Below are 5,719 nucleotides of genomic sequence, written 5' to 3'. Positions count from 1 at the left end.
TATGTAATAGGAGACACATTGGACCAACGTGAATACTTTAGGGATTATCGCTTGACTCAAAAAGGGAAACTATTATGGGATCAAATTCATATGTTGCATTGGTATGCTAGGCAACTATGCTTGAGATATGATTATACTTGTTGCTCCAGGATGAAGGCACCACACCTTCCCTTTTCATGCAAATTTAATGATAATGAAACATTGGCTTCTTATGCTAAAGGTATATATGATTATTATGATGTGGAACAAATAGAAGAATTTGTTGCTTTTATGGGTGCTTATGAAATTGAATCTATGTTCAAAGAGTTTGAAAATCTTTATGATGCTGTTTATAGACCTGAAAATTTAGCTATCCTTAAATATTGCTATGCCAATTATGAATTCAATTCCGATATTGATGCATTTATTGAGAAAGTCTCCACTGTCCAAGAAGAGATTAATATTTTGCAGGAGCCTATGAAAGAAGAAATTCATGAAACTGTGAGCTCATTGGATGAAAAAGATGAGGAGAAGAGCGAAGAACAAAAGGAGGAAGAGCGGATTAGCTACCCGTGTCCACCTTCTAATGAGAGTAACTCTTCAACTAATACATTGTTTAATTTCCCTTCGTGCTTACCGAAGGATGATTGCTATGATGATTGCTATGATCCCGTTGATTCTCTTGAAATATCCCTTTTTGATGATGCTTTCTATGCTTGTGGCCAAGATGCCAATATGAATTATGGTTATGGAGATGAACTTGCTATAGTTCCTTATGTTAAACATGAAATTGTTGCTATTGCACCCACGTATGATAGTCCTATTATCTTTTTGAATTCTCCCTACTACACTATATCGGATAAGTTGGCCTTTATTAAGGATTATATTGATGGGTTGCCTTTTACCATTGCACATGATGATTTTTATGAGTATAATATGCACGTGATTTTTGCTCCTACTTGCAATTATTATGAGAGAGGAACTACATCTCCACCTCTCTATGTTTCCAACATGGTAAAATTGCAAGAAACTGTTTATACTATGCATTGGCCTTTACTAGGTGTGCATGAATTGTTCTTTTATGACATGCCGATGCATAGGAAGAGAGTTAGACTTCGTTATTGCTTGATATATGTTGCTTTGTGCTCACTACTAAATGCCAAATCATTGCTAATTAAAATTGGCTTTGATATTCCTTGGGATCCGGGTGGATTCGCTACTTGAGCACTATATACCTAGCTTAATGGCTTTAAAGAAAGCGCTGCCAGGGATACAACCCGGAAGTTTTAGAGAGTCATTTATTTCTGTTGAGTGCTTTTATAAAAGTTTAAAAACAAAAAAATAAAGAGGGTAACCTAAAACTTTTTCAAAAAGAAAAGCGAAAGTGAGAAAGACGAGCATTGTTAAAGTGGGAGCTAGCCTTGAACTTTGTTCATGCTCACGGAAACTTTGTGAATCTTGATTACAGAAACTTCTCAATAAAAATAATTATCCCCTTGTACAATTCAATTGTATTATAAAATAATGTTCCAAGGTTTGCCTTTAGGATGTTTACAATGCTTGTTGGTTTGTGCGGTGCAGGACAGAAACTTTGGCTGTAGTGCGCGATTTTACATTTTTTACTGGAACGTCAAATGCTTCTGAAACGTTTTGAACTGTCTTTCTATACAAATTTTGTATTTTTCCTAATTTGGTAGAATTTTTTAAAGTATCATAAGTATGGTGAATATTCAGATTATTACAGACTGTTCTGTTTTAGACAGATTCTGTTTTTGATGCATAGTTTGCTTGTTTTGATGAAACTATTGATTTATATCAGTGGATTAAGCCATGAAAAAAAGTTATATTACAGTAGACACAATGCAAAAACAAAATATGAATTGGTCTGCAACAGTACTTAGAGTAGTGATTTGCCTTATTATACTAACGGATCTTACCGAGTTTTCTGTTGAAGTTTTGTGTGGATGAAGTGTTCGATGATCGAGAAGGTCTCGATGTGAGAAGAAGGAAGAGAGGCAAGAGCTCAAGCTTGGGGATGCCCGAGGCACCCCAAGTAAATATTCAAGGAGACTCAAGCATCTAAGCTTGGGGATGCCCCGGAAGGCATCCCCTCTTTCATCAACAAGTATCAGTATGTTTTCGGATTCGTTTCATTCATGTGATATGTGCAGATCTTGGAGCGTCTTTTTGCATTAATTTTCACTTTTCTTTTATGCACCATGCTGGTATGAGATAGTCCTTGGGTGATTTATAGAATGCTCATTGCACTTCACTTATATCTTTTAAGTATGGCTTTATAGAATGCTTCATCTGCTTCACTTATATCATTTGAAGTTTGGATTGCCTGTTTCTCTTTACATAGAAAACCGCCATTTGTAGAATGCTCTTTTGCTTCACTTATATTTGTTAGAGCGTGGGCATATCTTTTGCAGAAAGAATTAAACTCTCTTGCTTCACTTATATCTATTTAGAGAGATGACAAGAACTGGTCATTCACATGGTTAGTCATAAAATCCTACATAAAACTTGTAGATCACTCAATATGATATGTTTGATTCCTTGCAATAGTTTTGCGATATAAAGATGGTGATATTAGAGTCATGCTAGTGGGTAGTTGTGGATTAGTATACATACTTGTGTTGAGGTTTGTGATTCCCGTAGCATTCACGTATGGTGAACCGTTATGTAACGAAGTCGGAGCATGAGGTATTTATTGATTGTCTTCCTTATGAGTGGCGGTCGGGGACGAGCGATGGTCTTTTCCTACCAATCTATCCCCCTAGGGGCATGCGTAGTAGTACTTTGCTTCGAGGGCTAATAAACTTTTGCAATAAGTATATGAGTTCTTTATGACTAATGTGAGTCCATGGATTATACGCACTCTCACCCTTCCACCATTGCTAGCCTCTCTAGTACCGCACAACTTTCGCCGGTACCATAAACCCACCATATACCTTCCTCAAAACAGCCACCATACCTACCTATCATGGCATTTCCATAGCCATTCCGAGATATATTGCCATGCAACTTCCATCATCATCATATACATGACTCGAGTATTCATTATTATATTTCTTTGCATGATCGTAAGATAGCTAGCATGATATTTTCATGGCTTGTCCGTTTTTTTTATGTCGTTGTTACGCTAGATCATTGCACATCCCGGTACATCGCCGGAGGCATTCAAATAGAGTCATATCTTTGTTCTAGTATCGAGTTGTAATATTGAGTTGTAAGTAAATAAAAAGTGTGACGATCATCATTATTAGAGCATTGCCCCAGTGAGGAAAGGATGATGGAGACTATGATCCCCCCACAAGTCGGGATGAGACTCAAGACTAAAAAAAGAGGCCATAAAAAAGAAAGGCCATAAAAAAGAAAATAAAAAAATGAGAGAAAAAGAGAGAAGGGCAATGTTACTATCCTTTTACCACCCTTGTGCTTCAGAGTAGCACCATGTTCTTCATCTAGAGAGTCTCTTGAGTTATCACTTTCATATACTAGTGGGAATTTTCATTATAGAACTTGGCTTGTATATTCCGATGATGGGCTTCCTCAAACGCCCGAGGTCTTCATGAGCAAGCAAGTTGGATGCACACCCACTTAGTTTTCAGTCTGAGCTTTCATACACTTATAGCTCTTAGTGCATCCGTTGCATGGCAATCCCTACTCACTCACATTGATATCTATTGATGGGCATCTCCATAGCCCGTTGATACGCCTAGTTGATCTGAGACTATCTCCTCCTTTTTGTCTTCTCCACAACCATCATATTCTATTCCACCTATAGTGCTATGTCCATGGCTCACGCTCATGCATTGCGTGAGGGTTGAAAAGGCTGAAGCGTGTTAAAAAGTATGAACCAATTGCTCGGCTTGTCATCGGGGTTGTTCATGATTTGAATATTTTGTGTGGTGAAGATGGAGCATAGCCAGACTATATGATTTTGTAGGGATAACTTTCTTTGGCCATGTTATTTTGAAAAGACATGATTGCTTTATTAGTATGCTTGAAGTATTATTGTCTTAATGTCAAATGATAGACTATTGCTTTGAATCACTCGTATCTTAATATTCCTGCCATGATTAGATACATGATCAAGATTATGCTAGGTAACATTCCACATCAAAAATTATCTTTTTTTATCATTTACCTACTCGAGGACGAGCAGGAATTAAGCTTGGGGATGCTGATACGTCTCCGTCGTATCTATAATTTTTTATTGTTCCATGCCAATATTCTACAACTTTCATATATTTTTGCCAACTTTTTATACTATTTTTGGGGACTAACATATTGATCCAGTGCCCAGTGGCAGTTCCTGTTTGTTGCATGTTTTTGTTTCGCAGAATATCCATATCAAACGGAGTCCAAACGGGATAAAAACGGACGGAGATTATTTTTGGAATATTCGGAGAATATGGGAAGGAAAATCCACGCAAGACGATGCCCGAGGGAGGCACGAGGCAGGGGGCGCGCCCCTGACCCTCATGGCCCCCCCGTAAGGTGGTTGATGCCCTTCTTCGGCTGCAAGAAAGCTAATTTTTAGTAAAAAATCATGGCGAAGATTTTAGTCCAATCGGAGTTCGGATCTCCATATATATACGAAATGGTGAAAGGGCAGCAGAATAGAACGCAGAAACAGAGAGAGACAGAGAGACAGATCCAATCTCGGAGGGGCTCTCGCCCCTCCCATGCCATGGAGGCCAAGGACCAGAGGGGAATCCCTTCTCCCATCTAGGGAGGAGGTCAAGGAGGAAGAAGACGAAGGGACCCCCTCTCCCCTTCTCTTCCGATGGTGTCGGAACGCTGCCGTGGCCACCATCATCATCACCGTGATCTTCACCAACATCTCCATCACCTTCCCCCTCTATCTACAGCGGTCCACTCTCCCGCAACCCGCTGTACCCTCTACTTGAACATGGTGCTTTATGCTTCATATTATTATCCAATGATGTGTTGCCATCCTATGATGTCTGAGTAGATTTTCGTTGTCCTATCGGTGGTTGATGAATTGCTATGATTGATTTAATTTGCTTGTGGTTATGTTGTTGTCCTTTGGTGCCCATCATATGAGCGCTCGCGTGGATCACACCATAGGGTTAGTTGTATGTTGATAGGACTATGTATTGGAGGGCAAGAGTGACAGAAGCTTCAACCTAGCATAGAAATTGATGCGTACGGGATTGAAGGGGGACCAATATAACTTAATGCTATGGTTGGGTTTTACCTTAATGAACGTTAGTAGTTGCGGATGCTTGCTAATAGTTCCAATCATAAGTGCATAGAATTCCAAGTCAGGGATGACATGCTAGCAGTGGCCTCTCCCACACAAAACTTGCTATCGGTCTAGTAAAGTAGTCAATTGCTTAGGGACAATTTCGCAACTCCTACCACCACTTTTCCACACTCGCTATATTTACTTTATTGTGTTTTTACCTAAACAACCCCTAGTTTTTATTTACGTGCTCTTTATATTCTTGCAAACCTATCCAACAATACCTACAAAGTACTACTAGTTTCATACTTGTTCTAGGTAAATCGAACGTTAAGCGTGCGTAGAGTTGTATCGGTGGTCGATAGAACTCGCGGGAATATTTGTTCTACCTTTAGCTCCTCGTTGGGTTCGACACTCTTACTTATCTAAAGAGGCTAAAATTGATCCCCTATACTTGTGGGTTATCAATGTCCTCTACTCCTGGGCGATCAGCATCAAATATTCCATAGCGGTGGTTCTTTA

Source organism: Triticum aestivum, chromosome 1D (genome assembly GCF_018294505.1).
Source record: "Triticum aestivum cultivar Chinese Spring chromosome 1D, IWGSC CS RefSeq v2.1, whole genome shotgun sequence".
NCBI lineage: Eukaryota > Viridiplantae > Streptophyta > Magnoliopsida > Poales > Poaceae > Triticum > Triticum aestivum.
The sequence above is the reverse complement of the archived record's forward strand: the minus strand, read 5'-3'. Positions refer to the sequence as shown.